The following is a 22,979-nucleotide window of genomic DNA, read 5'->3' on the forward strand; positions in this document are numbered from 1 at the left end:
CATCTTAGCAATTAAAAAAGGTACAACAAAAAGATTTCTACACTTAACTTGCTTTATGTCCTAAGTGCCGCAAAAGCTCTTAACACACAAGTAAAAATAATCAAATACTCCAACCTGGGGATCAGATAAAGCAGGGAGTTTAAGTGGTACCAGTCAAAAGAGAAAATAATTTACAAACTTTATTAGTACAAAATATAGAAAAGAGTTTTTTCTTCTTATACAAAAGTTACAGTGGATAAAAATACCAATGGTACACATACATAATGTCTAAAAAGAGTCCATATTTTGCTTCATGAATGTAGCAGTAGGATATGTGAATAACCTAAAATATTTGTGGTAAACCTGACAAATATTACCACAAATATTAGACTGTCATGTTTGAAGCCTTGGATTAATCACAAAAATAAATAATACAGGTACAAAGTGGGGGTTTGCACAATATGTATAACCAACCAATGTTAGGGCAGCACAAAACCCTTTTTTCAAAGTATCTGAAATGTATTTTCCAAATTATTTCTTTTTATCAAACAGGCTGGTGACATTGTGAACACAAGTCTCAGACTTAACCCAATGCACACTACACACTTTTTCTAGTTCTTAAGCTTATTTCCTAGGTCCCAACTTATTTTTTTAGAGCTCTGCAACTTTTGTGCTAAGAAGCTCAGGAAGAGAATTTAAAGGTTTTTGTACCTAGACAAAGACTGAATAAATGAAAGAAGAGTTACATATGCAAGCTCCTAACATTTGCTGTTCATCACACTATGTTTCTGTCCTAAATAGCATGGATGGACTTCATGGATTTACTTATTATGTCATCACTTTTCACATAATATAGCAGCCTTTCTCTTCCAAGTCTCTGCTGGGACATTGAGCTCAGAGCCGGGGCAGAGAGCAGCGAGAATGCTGCTTGAATATCTACATACCATTGACTGTGTACTCAACGTGACTTATTACTTTTTTATCAATAATATTAGATTCTATTTATACAACACCAACACATTACGTAGAACTGTACAATAAATGGGGGCTACAGATAAAAATCCTGCATGCATAACAAGTACAAATAATGACACAGGAAAATACTCAACAGAGCTTACAATCTAAGACTGCCTTTTTAACATAGGGGAACCCTTATAATAACTTTCAGGTCTTCAGGGAACCCCTCTATAATTACTGTATCCGCAGCTCACAGTATATTAGTGTGGTGGTCAGTGGGAAGAATGCTTCTTACATTGCCTGTCACCCTTACAAATCATTGGTGTCAGTTACACTAACCTGAGAGTCACAGACTGCTCATTGCTCAAGAAATCCATTGCAACATCTGCAGGAATCCTAGGGTTTCATGGAGCATAGCAAAATAGATCATTGTGTCAGTGGTAACTGACCTGAAGGGTACAAACTGCTCACTGCTTAAGCAACCCCTAGTATCCTCTGGAGTAACCCTGGTTGAGAAACACTGTAATAGGGTGTAACAAACTACAGTATCCGCAATGATTATCAAGCTACTAGGCGTCAATAAAATTCAAAAACATGGCCAAATTCTATAGGCCGTCCTATGAACTCTGACTGAGAAAGTAGTCCCTAACAGGGCAGTCTTTAAACCTCCAGCTCTCTGTTTTACTTGTATGTGTCTTTGGATTATAAACAGTAAAATGTTAGTAAGGGAGTACCTGTGTTCTCATCCTCTGAGGATGTTAGGAGGAGATCTCACTTCCTTTGTGGATTTTTAATATATCATTTGTCATGTAATAGGAAGAAATTCTGCAACAGGGCTAGGAGTTCCAGCAGGGATATATGTAAATAGGTATCTTAGTATCCTCAGATTGGTGTTCACATATAATGGACAGCTTTTAGTTAGGTGACCCTTTTAGGTAAATTGTGAATGTCTTTCCTTACATATACATTATATATTGTGGGATTTGCTTTCAGCAAAAAGTGAAATCCAACTGCAAAGCAATGCAAAGAGAGAACAGATAAAATCACTAATGACTTGTACAGAGGTCATTTCTCCGGAGAAGTGACACACAGGGCAGCCTTCTGCTTTATAATCTAAATATACTTTACTTATGGTAACACATGTCATTATGTGGCTGTTTTAATGCAAAGGGTTAGACTGCAGGAGTAGAGGGCAAATAAACATTGAGTCCTACAGAACAAGCAGTGTGATGAGAGCACACGTACACACGTCATCAAAAAATTCGATGTATAGCCTTAATAGTTGCAGATGTTTACCACCCAGACTTTCCTATGCCGAACTATTTGCACTTACTGTTCTCAAAGGTTTTTCGGTACAGACAGTAGCCTCAACATAAATTTAGGCCTGGGGTCAAAAACAGTAAATTGGGCCTTATTTATTAAAGCCCTCCAAGACTATCATGGGAAAACTTGGGTGAGCCAGCAAATCTGGAATGGATTTCTTAAATCATTTACTATTATTTAGCAAATTTAGCAGATTCAACTGAAGAAGCAAAAGGGATCAGAAGCTGACTAAGCCCTGTGGAGCCAGTGGGAAGGAAATGGAGCACCTGATCTCAGACAGCTTTGTAGGCATCTAGTCTCTAAGAGAGAAGTCTGCAGATGGCTGGGCAGACATGGTTCAAGCAAACGTCTCCAACACTGCACTGCATTGAGGAGCTGCTTTTTCCATCTACTAAGCCAGTTCTCTTACTGTACCCAATGACCACTGAGAAACAAATGGATGGCTGATATGATGCGGAAAGTGAGAAAGATAGTTTGAGATGTGTAGGAAGGAGATGGATGCAGCATGAGGGGGTGGGAATAATTATTGCCTTTTCTACCCTCAAGCAGCAATGGATGAAGAGGAAAGGAAAGGCAGTAGCTGCGACACAAATTTGGGTGTGATTTTTCAAAGCTCTCCAAGATGATCATGGTAAAACTTGGGTGTGCCAGCAAATCTGGAATGGATTTCTTAAAATCATTTTATGTTTTGGCAAATGTTTTCAATCCTGGACCATTTCCATTCCAGGTTTGATGGATTACCCAGCTTCACTGATGAAATTGTATCCAGCTTTGGAGAGCTTTAAAAAATCAGGCCCTTTAGGCTGGGTACACACGTGCAATATTTGTTTTTGGAAAGGATCTTTCACAATCCTTTGCAACAACTAACGACTGCACGATGCATGAACAAATGCTGTACATACAGCACCATTCTATTCTATGGGGAGGGGGGAGAACGACGAAGCAGCACCCCGCTGCGCTCTTTCCCCTTCACTTCTATTAGAATCTTTCGTCGTCCGTGGATCCACCAGGACGGTCGTTCGGATGATGAACAAGGGGCGCCGTACACACGCCAGATTCGCTTCCGATATCGGCCCTGAGTTGATTATCGGAGGAGAACAATTGCACGTGTTAGTGACAGATATAATCAATAATAATCCAATACATAAGGTAGAAATATAGGATTCTTGAGCTATGGCAATTTTTACTGACAATTTTGGTGCTGTGGTACGGAACGAAATGGGCAACATAGTACTAGTAAATATTAGTTCAACCTACATAGTCACTACTGTTTGCAGACTGAACTTTTTTTGATCTCCTTCTGGACAATAGTAAATCTCTAAATACGTGTACCTTTTTGAAATCTTACCTTTCAAACACTTATATGTGCAGCCTCAGATTCAACAAGCATATTGAAAAACATTTTCATATTGAAAAGCTTTTTTAAGAAGCTTCTAAAGTACCTTTCAGTCTGAAGATTGAGTACCTGTTTTATTTAGAGTGCTTTCCTAAAATAAATATAAGGCAACTTAACAAATGTAAGTCTTTTATTCCTGGTAACTCTAACACCTACATAAAGGTTTAAAACATTTGTTTTTGGCTTTTTACCTCACTGTAGAATTTTTCTTTTTCATGAACACAAAAACAGGAAGTTAGTGGAGATCACTCAATCTGGAGCCCACTCAATGTACCCCTTCTCAGTTTAATCTTTTGGCATACTTTTTTACTGCCACCAAAACGGTGCTGGTGACAACTTCTGAACACTCATTGTTGGCACTCAAATGTATTCTATTAAGCTATCCATGGATACACATTGTTGTTTCTTAAAGTAAACCTATCACCAAAATTGTATTTTACACGAAAGGGTCGAAAACCCTTATGTATAAGGTAAAAAAATATCTTTTTTTTTGGTTTAAAAAAAAAAAATGAAGCCGCTCCCCTTCTGTCTTTACAATGGAAAAGAATGGGAGCACAGAGACTCCTGGGATACCCACGTCACGCATTCTAGGAGGCTTCTGGCTGCTCCTTTTGTGCATGCCCGAGATCGGTTTATCAACAACAGTAAAGGAGCACAACAAGTGGGGCTATAACTGCATGCAAAATTTGGGTCATAACTGCATGTAAAAGGTGGATCATAACAGGAGGGGCTTAACTGCATACAAAGATGGGTCAAAAGAAGAGGGGTCATAACTGCATACAAGGATGGGTCAGAAGAAGAGGGGTCACGACTGCATACATAAGATGGGGGGACATCACTACCTGGTCGCAACAAGGGGGGACAAAACTACCTGCACAAGAAGGGTCTAAACAAGGGAGGGCATAACTGCATGCACAAGAGGAGTCACAACTGCATGAAAAGATTGGTCACAACAAGAGGGGTCCTAACTGCATGCAAAAGACGAGTTACAACAAGAGGGAATAAAACTTTATGCACAAGAGGGGTCACAGCACGAGAGTGCATAACTCCATGCAAAAGATGGGCCACACTGGTTCTTGTTCTTCTTTTGGCTGTCAGAAGATTTTAGAACTGCTAGGCAAAAACAAAAAGGTTATGTGAAAAGAAAGCTTATAAACACTGCAAGATACATTTAGTTTGCCAATTTTATTGTAGGTGGCAAATGCTATTAAACATACAAAGCTATACACTTGTAGGCTTTCTTGCAATATATGGACAAGGACATCTCCACTCTCATCATCGACCCATTACTTTAGGCCTAATATAGTCATTCAGCCTCACAGGTTAACATTTCTACCCAAAAACACTCCTCACCTTGCTGTTCCTGGAGAAGAAACACACATTTGGTCAAAGTGATAGCAGAAGAGGTAGCATTTAGATATATCAGAGTAGGTCTTGTAGACCCTCTAGAAGAATTTGGCAGGTTGCACCTGAAATCTGCTAATTCTGTTCCTATTCCACTGCTTGGACAGCTTTAAATGTTTTAGATGCAGCATTGTGTGGGAGAGAGGCAGTTTCTGTTAGAGGCAGAGGTTTGTAAAGCACTGTGATGATGTTATGAGACTTTGGTCTGTATGTTGAGATCTAACAGGTTTCTATAATATAGATTTGGCCCAAACATAACTATTTAATTTTAAACCAAATGGTTTGGAAAATAAATGGACCCAAATAGCAGCGATTGTAACCAGTTCTTATAGAATAGGAATTGCTAAGAGAACGTTGCCTGGTATGTCTCTTGCAGTTGTACATCTGAGAATTTATCTTGTGCTATAGTTAAGTGGATTTGGGCCTGCAAGTGTGTTTGTGAGCGACATTAACAATTCCTGGTCCAGCAATACAAACATCTTCATGAAATGAGGCCATGTCCCTAGATTTATAGATTAGCTGGTTTGTGGAAACTTCTGAGATCTGTACAACTCAATGCTCCACTTATCAAACGCCTGTGCTCTCAAATTAGTCTAATTAGCAGCTGCTCGTTCTCTGCCGTCAGAAGAGCATTTTTAGAACTGTTTGCCAGATTTTGACTAAGTTTACAAATAGGTGGCAAAATTTACATTGAAGGCCCCATCACACTTATGCATTTGGAGTTACCTGCATTTTGCTGTCTTAAAAATTAGTTAAGGCTGCCCATTAAGTATGAATGGGCCCACAGCATGATTGATGTAATAGGAAAAAAAAAGGCACAATTTTTGCACCAGAACATGCAGAGCATTTATATTTATGTTGTGTTGCGTTAAAGCACGTTTGCCTATTTTGTACTGAACTTGAAGTTGTGTTGACATTAGAAAGCATGAAAAGATGCCACAACACATAACAGTGCATGTTATATTGTTATAGAATGACGAACAAAACAAAGAACAGGAATTTAAAGGCAGCAAAGAAAACATAAAATTACTTAATAATCAAAATTAAAATTGAACAAGTAAAGTTTATTTTTATTTCTTCAAAAACAGATCACCATCTCAGGTACTCAATTGGCTCTCATACAGTTTCAGACAAGAAACTCCATTGCCTAGGCACACGTGCACTTCAAACACATACGGACGCCTAGGTCCAGCTGGTGAGCTTCACATCATTCCCCCTACTGATGAAGTTATGCTGACAGTCTGACCCTCTTACACAACTTGAAATGGCTCATTAACCCTATCTGCTCTAATCTCCTACATAGAACATATTCTTGTTTAGGTCCTGTACTTAGAGTTCTTTATATCAGGTGCGGTCTCTGACATAATCTTCATGACCAACAAATCCCAACCAAACATCTGGGTTCCTCAATCTGGCTCTTTTCTTCGTATACCACTCCCTACAGAATTTACAGCAAAGGCTGAACACCTTATGTGTATAATTGCCCATCCCCTGAGGTTCTCCCCATCCCCTGTGGAAGCCTAACTGGCGAAACGCCGGGATCCAGCTGTATTTTTATTTTTCTTGAGATCTTTACTTCATCATGAAGTAAAACATCATGAAACATAATGTAGTCAACCTCTGTCTAGCACTTTCTCCTACCAATCCCACATATCAAAGTGGTGAACATAGGACCTATGTAATGGACTCATTTGATTAGTTGATTGTATTTATTAAACGTGTTAACTATTTACAATACTGTACAAATATTTAGCATATTTAGCACAAAAAAACCTTTTTTCCTCTTTCTTTTTATTCGATCCCCTTTCAGACAAGATCTGTAGATTATTATTATTATTATTATTAACAGTTCGTCCTGTCCCAGGCTACATGGGGCACCTTAATATTTTGGGAGTGTAAAACGAAAGGGACCAGTAAGCCATCCAGCCATGAAGGATGAGTAGACAGATAAACCACAGGAGTTCCAGGACACTGACATACAAATAAGCACAAACATTTGTTTCAAAAAGAAAATTGAATTGTTCAGAGAAATAATACATTTTACAAAAGGTAAAGGAACAGTTTTAGTCAGGGGTGCTATACATACTAATATAAACCTTTATATTACAATACTATGCCTAGAAATCATATCAATATTTTCATTTTAGGAAACCTTCATACTTTAAGATAACACTCTGATCATGCTTACTGCCAAATCTTTATTTTGATGCAAAATTGTTTGGGTATTTAAATGAACAATGAACATTTTGTTTATACCTCCACTACCCAAGCATTAGCTTAATGTACTCCGCACCCCACTTATTTACATAATTTGTAGAGTTCAGTGTTCTCCCCAGCACCTTTTAGCTGGGCGCACCACCCAGCACGTTTCAGTAACTACCCAGGTGTTTTTGTGGTTACTGAAGCGTTGAGTTACAATTCAGGGGCTGCCACTCCCCTAAAATTTCTTCCCACCCACCTTAAAAACATTTCTGGGCTAAACTCTGGTGTTGTGCATTTACCACTTTCCAAGCACCTAAATTTATCCATTAGGCATTGCAAGGCATGTGGTTGTTCAAAGCAGTTAACAAACTAAAAAAAAGCTTAAAAAATGCTTAGCAAACTTCTATGGAAGCAGCTTGCAGGACAAACAACTACAAAAATCACCTAACTGTGAATTAAAGTGGACCTATCATCACATTTCTAACATGTAAAAGGGTGGTTAACCCTTTTTAAATAAAGAAGGCTGTAAAGACTGAGGGGGGAACCCGCAGCCTTCTGTGATACTTCTCACATATTCAAGGAGTCTGTGGGCTATTTCTTCTGGGCATGCTCAAGATCAGGCATGAGTCATCAAGGGGATTTCCTCTAATGTAAAAAAAATGCTGGATCTCATGCAAGCGCTCGTTTGAACATTTAGAGAAAGACACGCCACCCAAATTTCGAGCCTGCGCAATGAGAGATTGGGTGATGCATGGAAGAACCAAGAGGACAGTAGAACAAAGATGGCAGCCCTGGACAGAAACAGTGGACCCTATAAAAAAAAAAAAAAAAAAAAAAGGTAGTCCAAACAGTGCTGGACCAACTGGGCTCAATTTGTAGATGGATCTAGATCTTTTCAGAAGTAAAGGGTAAGTAATATTTTTTTTATTGGTGCTTTCATGTCTTCTTTTTACAAAAACCAATAAATTCCCTTTTATTATAAAAGGAGGGCCTGGTGGTTTTTGGGATGTAACACCAAAAAACATCAGTGTGGACAAGCGCTAACCACTGCATATGTCAAAGAAGAAAAATATTAAATATTTTGCGCAAATGTATGTCCTTATCACAAAGAAAACCTTGTACACCTGTTACATGGCTGCTTCACAAATGTACAAAGTCATACAAGAGGGGTCTGCTCACCGCAGAAGAGACTTCTCGAAGTGTGGCGTCTATGTGTTTAGCAAAACCTATGTCAGCTTCATCAGGACAACTAGGGAACCTACATATAACACAGTTAGAAAAAAAATACAATAAATATATATTAATAATACACAATACCATACATGTAAATGGTATCTTTGTGCACACAAGACATAACAAAACATGTTCCAAACGCTCAATGCGTTTTGCAGTCAACAGTCAGATTGCAGTCAAGAATCTATTTCATCATTTACCAAGATGTAACACGGATACCAAAATACAAGTTAATAACATGTCCTCCTCACTTATACCCCTACTGGGAAGCATAAATGTTGGTCTGTTAAATATGTACAAAAAAATTAACAATTTCCACGTTGTACTAACTTTTTTTACATGGTCAAGTCGAGGAATAGATATGAGAATTGTGGATATTACAAATGAGAATAACATACAAACAGTATAGTTGGTGGTGAGGAGAGGATTGGAACTAATCACAAACCAGGACTATAAAAATGTATAATAAAAATACATTTACATAATATATATGAGTCCTTGAGATATGTCCACAAATAAATCAGTTAAACTTTCCACATGTTGGTAAAGTGATTTACTTTGATTGATCTGTGATTCACTGGTAAAGCAACCTTCTGATCCTGGCAATTGATGTTCTTTCACTTCTCCAGTCTATAAAAATTGTACCGCACACTGACATCAGTTATAAATGGAATACACAAGCTACAGCCAAACACATCTCCATATGGATTCATGCAAATACCCAGGCAATGAGCATCCCTAGACAATCCTCTTGTCATTCCCGGTGACAGTAAAATAGGAAAATGAGATGGTAATCATGTGTGACAATGACAGAGAGTAGTTTAGATAAGCAGCTATTGTGTCCCCAGGAAACACCTAAAGTGTAAGCCCCATGAGCGTTTTTGTCTGCAAGAAATGTCTGTGTTGCCCACCGGAACCATTCACAATCTTTCATGATTCCAGTGTAATTTTAAGAATCCAAATGTTTGTTGTGGACCCTAGACATGGTTCTTCTCTCAGACGTTATAATACATGTGATAGGTAACTATTTACACATAAGCATGAGGATTAGGTGAAGCAGACAGGCAGACACTGTACTAGTTCTCTGTAGTAAATGTATGTTTGGTGCCGGTACTCAGGTAGGGAAGGGAGAAGGAAGACAAAAAGCACCATATCCTTAAAGGTAATGTTACGGCTCACTCCTAACTTCTGCTCATTTAAAAGAGCACTCAAAACCCACCATTTAAACTTCAAACTACCCCTCTTCTTAAACCCTCACTACTTTCTACTACTCCATATCCCCTCTCCTATTTTGTGATTTTTTTTCCCCACCTCTTGGATTGTAGGGGTCCTCCTGTGTCACTGTCATTTGTAACCCCTATTTAATGTACAGTGCTGTGTAATATGTTGGCGCTATATAAATCTTCTTAATATTATTAATTATTATTATTAATAATAAAAGTTAAAAAAATTTACCCCTGGGGCTTCTTTTTTTGGCTTCACAAATCAGATATTTTTCCAAATTAATTAAAGGGAAACCATTGTCGCACATTGAAAAAATTCACAATCAGATAGGTTGTTATTGCAGAAAGAGACAAGCGATGTTGCTTTTAAAGTAACCTTTCTTACCTCCCTGATTGCTGCCTAGCTGTCAAAGTTTACTGAGCTGCGCAAGCAACTCCGGCAACCGCCGACAGCCTTTGAGCATGCCAAGAATTAATGAACTCCTTTGCACTTATGCAAGACCTACTGTATGTTATCCTGGCCGAACCAATCAAGATAGCTGAAGTCCATCTCCAGGAAAAAAAGAAAAAGGTGGCATTACCTTCCGCATTTAGTTCCTCTAACTACTTTCAGCAGGTAAGAATGCAGTTTTGTAACCAATGACTGACAAAAAAAACTCCCCAAAAAAGTAAAGAAAACAAATGAAAGCAATTAAAGAAACATTTTATAGGTGAGTTGCAGGCATTCCGGCTGCATTGTGCTTGACTTAATTACTTTGTAAAGCATGGTCGGTTCACCTGGGATGCATTTGCATTGACCTAAATTGGAATGTTTTTTTTGCAGTTTATAGGCATTTTGGAAGCAATTGTAAAGAAACAAGTGATGTGTTTTCACTTTCTATACTCCTTTATTTCCTGTGCAAGACAACTGCAACTCTGGAGTATTGTTCCTATAGTGGTTTCAGGTGTCTAGGAAAGGCGTGTCAACAGATTTGAACATGCACGTCTTTTGGCTCTCTAAGCTGTTGGCACTGGGCACCCACACTGCAAACTGTCTGTCTGTGTGAACAATCCGATAATATCCTGATGCAGAATGAATCTAATATTCACATTAGAATATTGATGTTTGCAAAACAAGTTGTGTTCCATTTCAGTGTTCTCCCCAGTATTTAATTTAAGCTAGGTGGGTAGAAGCTGTAGGTGGGTGATCAAAAAAGGGGACAGGACAACACGTGCCAAACTTTGTTGTTGCCAAAGGAATCTAGTAAGCCCTACAATTCTGTCAGTTTTCCATCACCCTTCCTATACTTTGTTACAATTGTCTAAAGTCCACCTTCATAGTATGTCCCATTTTTCCACCATCTTTGTATTGTACCCAAACTGTCCAGTACCCCTGTATTGTGATCCAGCTTTTCAGTAACCACCTAAAAACAATTAGGAGTTATTGAGAAGTGCCAGGTGGTGCGCCCAGCTAAAAGGACTGGGGAGAACACTGCATTTGAACAGGACCGCAGGGGTGGGACCTGGATGGCAAATATATTCCTTCCTGCTTTAGGTCATGATCCTTCTGGAAACAAGTTCCAGTTGAGTTGTGAGCTTTGTTTGGTGACCAACAGCAGGCCAGGTTTTTAGGACAGCCAGACAAGTATGTCTGGGGTATTCAGGAGCAGGTTGTGTCCAGAAGTGGGTCTGAAAGCAGCAGCACTGGGCAGCTCCATGCTGTTTGGGCACTGATACTGTAACCCCTTGCTTTCTGTGAGTACCAGGTGCCCTCCCGGTGTAGCCGCTACACCAGCAGGACTAGGAAGTCCCTGAGCTATGGGACCTATTGATAATTATGCTGTTTTATTTTGCCTTCTGATGAATTGAAGTTGTTTTAATTTACGTCTGTACCAAATAAATGGGCCTAATTGAAGTTATACAGTGTCCTGCATTGTTCCAATCCCCTTATCTTCAAACATTGCTCAGGTTAAAATGGAACCAACTCCACTTTTCAGTCAGGTCAGAGTTCAGGCAGGTCAGGAGTCACAGTCAATCAATATGTCCAAGATCATCTGTAAAAGGGCAGCACGGTGGTTCAGTGGTTAGCACTCCGGCCTTTGCAGCACTGGGTCCTAGGTTCAAATATCGGCCAGGACACTATCGGCATTGAGTTTGTAGGTTCTCACTGTGTTTGTGTGAGTTTCCTCCGGTACCCTGGTCTCGTCCCACATCCTAAAAACATTCAGTTAGGTTAATTGGCTTCCTCCAAAAATTGACCTTAGACTGTGATAATGACATATGACTATGGTAGGGACATTAGATTGTGAGTTCCTTTGAGGAACAGCTAGTGACATGACTATGGACTTTGTGCAGCGCTGTGTAATATGTTGGCGATATATAAATACTGTATAATAATTATAATAATTTAAGAGGATGATGGTGGTGCCCTGAGATGGAATGGAGTTAGGCGAGTCACATGGGTTTGGTTCCGCTTTAAATGCTTGCTCAACAAATATACCATAGACGGCTATACTGGGACACTTTTGGCTAATCAGGAGCTACACCCTGTGCATATCATGACATAGGAATGTTCTCCAAGGACTTCAACTGTTGCAAGAATGGACAAGACAAAAAGTACATAAATTGCAATAACAAACTGTATACAAAGACAGAAGAAAGAAAATGTGATGCGCTGTCATTATCACCATTTTCTCATCATTTTCTACTTTATATAACAAAAAAATCATAATACATTTGGAAAGTCATTTTGTCAGGCTAAAAATGTTTCTGAGTGGATGTCTCATTTGCACACTCATTGTTCTCGCATTGCTTATAAAAATGCAAGCACCAAACATTATTTATTCCATTTTTTATGAATCCTCTTTATTAATTACTAAAAGGCTTTAGTGACACTTTAAAAAGGGCATTATACCTACTCTTCCATTTACAGCAGTGCATGCTGGAGGATTTACATGCTTTAGTACTGACACAAGGCTTTTGTTACACACGATCAGACAATAAAGCAATGTCTTCATCTTCAACAGATGAAATAACACCGTTATGTAATATCAGCTAACCCTTACTTAAATGCATCCTATTCCCACATCCTGTGGTTTGACGTTAGTTCATCACTGACAGGTTTACATAGAAGAGGACTGCAGAGAATGAAGGTTTAATTTACCATGCTAAAGTAGGAGGAAAAGATGAAGGGATCGAAGTTTCAGTAACAAAGGATGCCCTCAGAATATAATTATGGAAGCTGCCATTGCTAAGCCACAGGTCAGAGGTCAGCTGAAATCTGACAGCTGCTGGCTGTCAATTGTCAGACTTCACATGATGGGCCTCGTTTATTAAACCTCTTCATCGCTGGAGAGGATACACTTTCATCGGTGAAGCTGAGTGATCCAGCAAACCTGGAATTGATTTCTTCAAAGTCATTTGCTATTTGTTAGCAAGTGTTTTCAGTCCTGCACCAGATACTATGCAGAATTTCTGGATCACCCAGCTTCACTGATGAAAGTAAATCTTCTCCAGCCATGGAGAGCTTTAATAAATCAAGTCCATTGTGTCTGATTTGCTATTAGTTGGCAAATTATTAATATTATTATTATATTATTATTATATATATATATATATATTTAGCGCTATCATATTCCGCAGCGATGTACAAAGTCCATAGTCTTGTCTCCCTCAAAGGAGCTCACAATCTAATGCCCCTACCATAGTCATGTCATTAATACAGTCTAAGGTCAATTTTTGGGGAAAGCCAATTAACCTAACTACATGTTTTTGGAAAAATGTTTTCAAATGTATTCAGTCTGGCACCAAGTCAGGGAAAAAACAGGAAGAATTTCTAAAAGTTTAGTGAAACTGCAGTTACTGAATTTTATTTATTACCTTGGTTCTTCCCTGATCAGTGTTCTCCCAGACTCTTTTAGCCGGGTGCACCACACAGCACCTTTCGTTAACCACCTGGCCGTGTTATAAAAAAAGTTGGGTCAAAATAGAGATGCACTGGACAGGTGGGGCACAATACAAAAACAATGGAAAATGGGACATTCTAAGGGGAAAGGCATTAATAAAGCTGGAACAAAGTATAGGAGTGGTAGAAAGCTGACAGAATTGTAGGAGTTACTGGATACCTATGGCAGCAACAACTGGGAACACTAAACTTGCCATGTTTTGCCACATCCACGTTTTTACCTGCCACCTACAACTTCTTCCCATCGAGCTTAAAAAAAACCTGGGGAGAACACTTTTGATTGTCTATCTTCTCCAGTCTGGAAAAACCTTAGTAAATCATGACCAGTGTCTACGATCAGAAAAGTGTGTAATAGGTAAGGCTCAGGCAGACCCTGCGGCGCCAGGGGGTATATGAGATAAATTATGTATACATGTATACGTAAACCATCAGGTGCCCAACATGCAGTCCTCCTATGCAGCCCTTGAGACCCCTGCAATAAACATTGTGTGTTTTGCTGCCCATTTACATTAGTAAATGAAAACTATTCCTTTTATTGGCTTTTAGTAGGTAAATTGTTCGGGTAATTTCTTTCACACCATCTTTATATACTGGTAGAGTAAATCTTAAATTTCAATAGGTTTCCTATGTAGGAATTAGCTTTTAGTGTAATCAATTTGTTACAGAATGTCTGGCATTATGCTCCATTATGTAGAGTTTTTTTGTGTAAATAATTTTTTGTGCATATTACAAAGTTTCTTGCCTTGGGATTCAGGCAGTAATAGCATTTCTAGTTGCATGTGACTGCTAAGCTAGCAGTTTGTGTCAGCCTTCCATGTGAGCTTCTTTGGTTGGTAGTTGTGCTGCTTATTTATTAGAGCGGATAGGCAACCTGATGGCTAACTAAAAAAGTACACATGGCAGACAAATGATGCAGCTTTCTTATTCAGAGGAAGTACCTTAGTGTTGTCAGCCAGCAACAAGAGGTGCTGTAAGGTACAGGATCTCCAGGTCCAGGTACACATTCACAAAAATCAATTTGCTGAAATCTGCCAAACAAAATGAACAACATATATTATCTTCCTACCCCTGTAAATGCCATCTCACATTATTTTAAATTTACCTTCCCAACAGAAATGTATTTTTTTGGCACAGTGACATCATCCTTAAGTAACCTCACCCAGAGCTTGGAAAAAGGATCCAAATTAACCCCTTAATCACTGCTTACCAGTGTAGCGTGTTCCATTGGAAACCATTCTTGTGCTAATTAGCAAGGAGTTATTATTGGTGACTGCACTAAAAGCTCTCCTCCTCGGTGCACACAGGGAAACAGCTGTACAGTGACAAGATTCCAAGCAAAATAGCATTGTCACCTCGGAAAGTAGGCTCAACTGCTGTCAGTATCACCAGGTATTCATTTATATGTATAAAACACCAAATTTTAGATAGGAACTTTTATTCATTAGCAATAAAGCTCTAAAATATATGTTCACCTACCTAAAAAAATTCCTTTAGTCCTCCTTGTTACCATTTGGGTTTCCCCCATTTTTAGGGTATCAAGCAATCCCCCACAGCTCCTGGCAGCTGGCACCTTGCTGGCCACTTCTTAGGAACCAGCATCTGCACATTTGAAAGTTGTTGCCGGTAGATCGTACCACTTTTTACACCCCAATTCATTCTGTATGGCACTCATCTGGGAGAATGAAGCCCCACAGCCCCAGTGTGAACATACCCATAAAGGTCTGTACTTACCCCCTCTGATGGCTATAATACCAAGATCATGTCTGATATATAAAAATATCAATTTCTTTTGTTCATTTTTGTTTGCATGATTTTAATAGGTTTACATTCTATAATTCAGTTATAAAAGATGTGCCTAGGATAAAGACAACCCTTCTATTTAAATTACTGTGGTATACACCCCCCACAAACATAAATACATTACATTGGCACCAGGACTGGATGGGGCTTTCTTTGACATATACATAAATACCACAATTATATATAGTTAAAATTCATAATTTATTAAATATCGCATCAAAAAACAAGTGTTCATCATAACAAATTTGTGTACAAATTGTACGGATTTTGTTTAAAAACACATTACCGGTGGCTACTGACACAGCAAAATAACCACAAATATTTAACAGTCAAACAATAACATTCTGGTGATTCGTTTCACAAAATCTCTCAGACGAACCATAAGTTTCAAACAACTAGAATACATATATTTCTTCTAAATGACTATCGCCAAAAAGAGTAAGACATTTTTATATGATTCATGTGTGAACAAATGTTTTTTTTTTTAAATATTAAAATATTGTCACCTTTCACAACCAAAGACAATTTACCCCTAAGGGTGTCTTTTTGGAAACATTTATGGGTTCCCTTTTAAATAAGCTTGGGCAGCTTGGAATGATGTTGGTATGGTACAGATTTGTTCTATCAGGGGTGAAGAGCTCCGAAAAACTTTAAGAAAATATCCTATTAATTCCCAAAAGCATCAATGCCTAATAGGCAAAGCTGGAGGCACGTGCACAAAAAGCAGCCACAATGCAGAAACAGGAGAGCCCAGTCCAATTGCCAAGCAGTTTGTATATGTATATATATGTGTGTTATGTATATGTCATAGAAAGCCCCATTCAGTCCTGTAATGTAATGCATTTATATTTTATAATTACCAATACTCGTATTGGATATTGCCCTCAACCCCCTGTTGTTCTCCCACCTTGGTTGATAATTTTCTTTACAGATTTATTTTATCTATGTATATAAAATGTCTTTTTTTCTGATCTGCTTATTTCAATCTAGATCCATTATCCTATCTGTGGGGGTTACCTAATGGTAAGATAGGTATAAAGATTTTGCTTTGCTAAAGTCTGCCATTCTCCAGAAATATAAGTAATGTTTTCCTGTGTTCTCTGTCTGTATTGTAATTGTGAAGCCATAATTAGTCGGAGAGATAAACAGTCGGAGTGGAGATGCTGGAATACGGTGTTCTTGGTGTAATGCTAAGCTGCCATTATGTTGTAAGAATGAGAAATTGACACTTGTATAATTTCTCGAGCAGAATGTAAAGAACGCTTGGTAACATAAATCTCAGACCCCCCCATGCATTTTATTCTTTACTATTTTCTATGTTTACATTTAGCCAGCAGGACAGGATGTCCCGCTTCCTTCTAGTGTGCAATCTCTGTGGCATGTCTGTTTAATTTCACACGCCCTCTCCCCCCAGGCGGTGTACTGGGCCCTCTCTCCCAAGCCTCTGCAGGGACATTGAGCTCAGAGCCGGGGCAGAGGGCAGCGAGAATGCTACATGCGTATCTACATACCATCGACTGTATGAGTGTACTCAACGTGGCTTGTGGCATGTACAGAGAGGGTAATGTCATGTTTAATTTATTACTATTTTTATCATATTAATATATTCTATTTACAAAACATCAACATATTACATAGAACTGTACAAAAATGGGGCTACAGGTGACAACTCTGCATAACAAGTACAAATAATGACAGAGGAGAATATGAGGAACTTGCTCAACAAAGCTTACAATCCAAGACTGCCTTGACGTGAAAATAACATTCAGGTCTTTGGAAACCCCTGCTATAATACTATATCCAGAGCTCACACTATTTTAGCATGGTGGTCAGTGGGAAGAATTCATCTTACATTGCTGGCTATTAGGAAGAATGTCACCCAAGAAGATCATTGGCGTCAGTGGTTTACTTGGGGGGCACAAATTGCTCCTTGCTCATGGAACCCCCAACAACTTCTAAGGGACCCTGGAGTCCTATCATTTCATTCATCATTTTTAATAAGGGTTACACACCAAGGGCATGGATTTTCAATGTCCCTTCTGCAATAGGTGTTCTTACCTGCTGGATCATTGTCCCATCTGTCAAAATTCGCTAAGCTGCCCCCATCAGGCTCAGTATTGATTAGCCAACACATCCCAGCTTCCCCTGCAGGATCTGAGCCTAAATAAATTCCTGCGCAGGAGTTACGTTATCCCTGCCCGGCCAGCTGAGATGGACGAATTTTGGAAAGTGGAAGAGAAGATGGCAGCTCCCTCAACAGAACAAGGAGAGGTAAATGCCCCCCAGCTTAAAGTTTGCAAGCTCTTTGGGGCAGAGTCCTCCTGTGTCACTGTCTGTAACAGTCTGTCATTTGCTACCCCTATTTAATGTACAGTGCTGCGTAATATGTTGGCGCTATATAAATCCTGTTTATTAATATTAATAATAAAATGTCCACTGCATGTAATAGTGCTTTATTGCAGCATATGGTAATGCATTGATGTTAACAGTCGTGAAATTTGATAACATGCAGGAACAGAAGCTTGTAGCAGTCCTACCCTGCAAAATTTTCTTACAGGCCATCTCCGAACAAAAGTCAGTAAGGCCACCGAGATCCCAGCTATAAATATTTAGCACAAGCAAGAGATTACTGTACATTGACATGACAAATTGACATACAAAGCCATAAACCAAGCAATTTTAAAGTGGGTTGAGGACAAAATACCATGAAAATTCTAGCAGCGGATTAGTTCAACAGACCCCTGTAAAGCAGTAGCTTTTGTCATTGATCATTATTTTGTTTTGTTTTGAAAGTTAATTTTGGGAGAGTGTCATTGCAATTGCTTTCGTAGGTCTGGATACATTCCCAATGGATTTGGTCAGTGGAGTTTTTAGATATAGAGTTTGCTAAATTTCTGGTAAATTAGGTTAAGTTACATCTGTCATTCCCAACTAGGGTTCCTCCAGAGGTTGTTCGGGTTCCATATGGTTCCATGTGGTAAGCGACCTCCTATCTGATGGTGCCTACATAGTTCTGGTTACATGGCACTTGGCAGAACCAGTGCTGAAACACCAATGAACTTTATAGTTGTCTCTGTTGGTGCCATTCTTCCCATTGACCCTGTATTTAAAATCCAAAATATCTCTATCATCCAGCCTGATTGATTCAGCAAACCTGGAATGGATCTGGTCCAGGATTGAAAACATTTGCCAACCAATAGCAAATGATTTTAAAAAATCCATCCCAGATTGGCTGGATCACCCAGGTACTTCTATGATAGTGTATCTTCTCCAGTCTTGGAGAATTTTAAAAAATCAGGCCCATTATGTGCTGTCTGTAGAGTGGCATACTTTCAAGTAACAGAATTGTACATCACATGCAGAGTTCTTCTATAGTTTGCAGTCAGCAGTAATATCTCCCTTGATGTGATTGTGGCGGTATTGTACCAGTTTGGTAGGATTGTCGGACTATGGTGCTGTTCGTAAGAAATCCACAATCTATCTTGGAAGGTAAAACTCTGCTGGCTGATTCCTGTAGCACCATCAAACCAGTAATATGTATGTCTGCTGTGTACACAGTGAACAGAAGTCCTGTTTTGGAAATGAATCCACAACACCAATGTTGGGTGCATGGAGAGGGTCTAACTGTCATGTAACCAATAATCCTAAAAGTGAAAGACCGGCACTCCATGATCTTGAACCTGAATGGTTCTGGACTGAGCCAAATTCACGGATTGATAAAGTTGTGTTGTACTACATGCTGAAATGAGTTTAAATACAAAGAAAGAGGTGGCCAGATTATGCATGTCCACTTTACCCCATACCCAGACTTTCTTTTTATATATTCTTGAGATCTTCCAACTCTTCTGACCCTCGTGCTTTTTAAAGTAATATTCTGTTTACTGGCTGTATATTTAGAGACACGTTGTTTGCCCGTGTTTATATCTCCATCTGCTGAGCTGTGCTCTGTGTCATCCTGCGTAATGTAATTACAGCTGCATGCCCACAGGGGCTCAGGGCTTCTCCAGAGTTTGAAAGAGGACAACCTGGGACTACAGGCAGCTTTGGGGGCCAATTCATTAATACCAAATCCAATCCGCTGTGTGGAAAGCGTTTGATTACCCTCATCCAGCCGCTCATCTACACAGAACAAATTCAATTTGGTTTGAACTGTTACCGGTTAAATTGTATTAATGAATATTCCAAGTAACACATGCAGTAAGAAAATTCAGGATTCGCCCCATAGTGCACTAGATGATGCAACCAAAACATTGCAGAAAATACACAGAAGAAACACAATATACTATACATAGCATTTCATGAAGACGATAATTACAATATTCATATGTGCAATATTTAGGAAAGAGGTAGAAGGTATTATTGATGAAGTCACCCATACGCCAGTTGATAGATGGACAGCTAAGTAAATAACCCCAGATAACAATTGACAACTGTCACACTTACCTCTTTCTCCCTAAAGTGCAGGCGCCTCTCAGGAAGGCGTACCGTGCATCCTCCTGCCCACCCTGGTGTTCCCAAGAACCGTAACCTGGTGGTAACTAGCAGCGCAACATCCTCACCACTAGAGGCTCTGGAGAAGACTTGGTTCCCACTTAGAACCTGTGCCTTGGCCCTCCTCCTCCTAAGCCTTTAGTAAATGGTTGCATCATGGTACTCTTGGCATATTTTGCAAAGCACCAAAGGTAAATCTGCTGTCCTTCAGAGCAATTCTAACCAATTTTCAACACTTCCAATGTGTTCCCATTCTAGTCTTTGGAAGCTGTTTTGCAGCTGTTAACCCCCAGATGTTGCATCCCTAAACTCCGCACAAAGCATACAATATAGGCAGGCGTCTATTCGGTTCAGTTGCAGATGGAAAGTGATGAATGGCTGCAATTTGTAACCTAAATTTAGCTTAAAGCGGATCTGTTGAATAAATTTTAACAAAACACACTTACCTTTACTTCCGCAGTTCCCCCATTTCCTCCATACCTTGCCTAGATTCAGTCCTATGCTGTCCTGGAATCCTTCTTTGAGTGCTGCCATCTTTTTCCATCTGACTTCTTCTGCCTACGTCACTCGATCGCACATGGTGTGAAATTGGGCAACGTATCTCCCTGGAAATGAAAAAAAAAAGAGTGCTGATCTCACTGTGCATGCGGGACATCACCACATTTCATTGCAGAGAAAAGCTTCTTCTGCACATGCCCAAGATCGGGCATACACAAAAAGAACAGCCGGAGGCCTCCAGGAATACATGGCATAAGAATCCCAGGAGGCCCTGCGCTCTAATTTAGTCTTTACCGCCGCCGGAAAACAAGGAGCTTCCCCTTTTTTGTTAAAAAAAATGAGTTTGGAAAACAAAAGATATGTTTTTTTACTTTCAATAAAAGGGTTATCTGCTCTTTTATAAAATATAAAAATTTTGGTGACAGGTCCGCTTTAATGGTTTATATCGTAGAAAAAAAGAAAGCAGCTTTTATGAGTATACAATTTGATGTCAGGCTGTTGCAACACAAAGCATGATATACCTGGAATAGGAAGGAGTTGTCCCAATATAACTACATACATACGGAGAGACAAAGAATAGGAGGTTAGGTGGGATGTTTGGGTACCTGTTGCCGAGAATCTCTTTCATACATAAGAATTAGTGTATGTACTGAACTCAGCATCCTGGCTGTAATCTTGTCGGGAAACACTGAATTATGCAGGCAGCTGCAATATTACGTGCTTATATACACAGCGCACAACATTTGGCAGCAGTTCAGATTGCCTCATTGTACATGAAAGAAGCCATGCACATAGATTTGGGGCTTCCAATATTAGTTTTGTGTTATTGTACTGCATGCTGGAAAACATAAGTACATAAATGAGTACATAAACATGTAATATGTGAAACTAGATATTGTATGTTATTTCTGAACATTGGTCCTTTCAGTCCCCATATTTAGAATAAAGTGCAAGAAGCACACAATCATAAAATGTATAGGTAATATATATTTCATGTTCTTGCTTTGCACAAGTGTTGGTTTATGCAGTCATCCCACATATCTGTGTAGAGACTGCTTGTGGCTGTCATTATTTGTTTTACTATTTATGAGAAACTCTATGTCGTACAATGCCTTGCACTGTGTATCAGCATTCTATAGTACAATGGGATGGCTACAAAGGAAGACACGGAGCATGAATTGTAGCCATAGGCATTAGGAATATGTAAATCTATGCTAAGGACAGAAGAGATTTGTGGGGACTTACTGAACAGATATTTTGAGAGCAAGGAAACCCCGTTAATACTTTCCATAGTGGGCTTCCTTGTTCCACTTTTCGGCCTTCTTGACTGGCTGGACCGTGTTGACCTAACTCCTGGGCAGAAGCACGGGAGTTTATTCAGTCCCAACAACCGCACAGGATGTGCCAGGTCTTCTGGCAGCCAAAGCTCAGCTGCACAGGCTCAACAAATTTGACAGATAAAGGGAGCATTCAGGCAGGTAAAAATGCATCAACAGTCTCTTTCTTCAATAATGCCCTGCCTGGTTGCAGTTTTTTAAAATGTAACTTTAGTTTAATTTAATGTTTATGTAAAAATGTATATGTGTGTGGCTGTTTTTCTGGAGTTTAGCTTTAAAGCCCATTTCCAGGCAGCTGAAAAAAATTACCCTTACAGAAATTTGTAGGGTGGCGGGGCGCAGGGGGGGTTAGTTTGTAACTAAACATAACAAATGTTAATATGCTGAGGAACATTATTCTACAGAATCTTGTCTCGAAGTGGAAAAAAATTAAAATAATGTTTATTCCCTGGGTAGACAGCAAAAGAGTATTTAGCATATCTTTATGTAGCACCACAGTTTCTTGGTTAGGCCTTTCACTGAAGGTCTCTTTTTCACGCCATTGGGAGGATTTGATAACCATGAAGAATATGACACTGAGCCACATGGGTGATGAATAGAAGATCTTAGCTGTAGAAGTTGGTCACATTCATTTGGACTCTGGATTGCATCGGTTACACAACTCCACACCTTCCATCCTTTGCTTGGACAATAAACATCTTCCTGGCCTTATTTCATGGTGATTGTGAGGATCTATATCCTGGGGTAGTTCTTGATAATCAATGGAACTAAAGAAGTGACTTTGACCATGTCCATTTGCATGTGACAAACTCCTATTAGAATTTTATCCATTATATCCATCTATCCATTAATTAATTGATTAAATTATTTTTTTCATTTCGTTTTTGCAGTTTCCTTCATTCTTTTCATCCGCCTTTTCCAATGCAAAATAGACACTAGATTGGCATTGTTTCAGTTATAGATTGAGTTAGAATTGGGTGTTATATTCTGCATGACTTGTTCTATTTTGCAAAGTCCAATTAAGGTACAAATGAACCCAATCAATAAAATTTTATACGAACGTTAAGTCATAAATGTATTTAGAGACCATAAGTTAAAGCTAATAGTGTACCCCCTAGTTCTTTATATAAGGATCATCTTGGCCAACCTTTATATAGTTCTAAACATTCAAGTTGATTTAAATTTCAGGTTCG

This window comes from Pyxicephalus adspersus, chromosome 2 (assembly GCF_032062135.1).
Source record: "Pyxicephalus adspersus chromosome 2, UCB_Pads_2.0, whole genome shotgun sequence".
Taxonomy (NCBI): domain Eukaryota; kingdom Metazoa; phylum Chordata; class Amphibia; order Anura; family Pyxicephalidae; genus Pyxicephalus; species Pyxicephalus adspersus.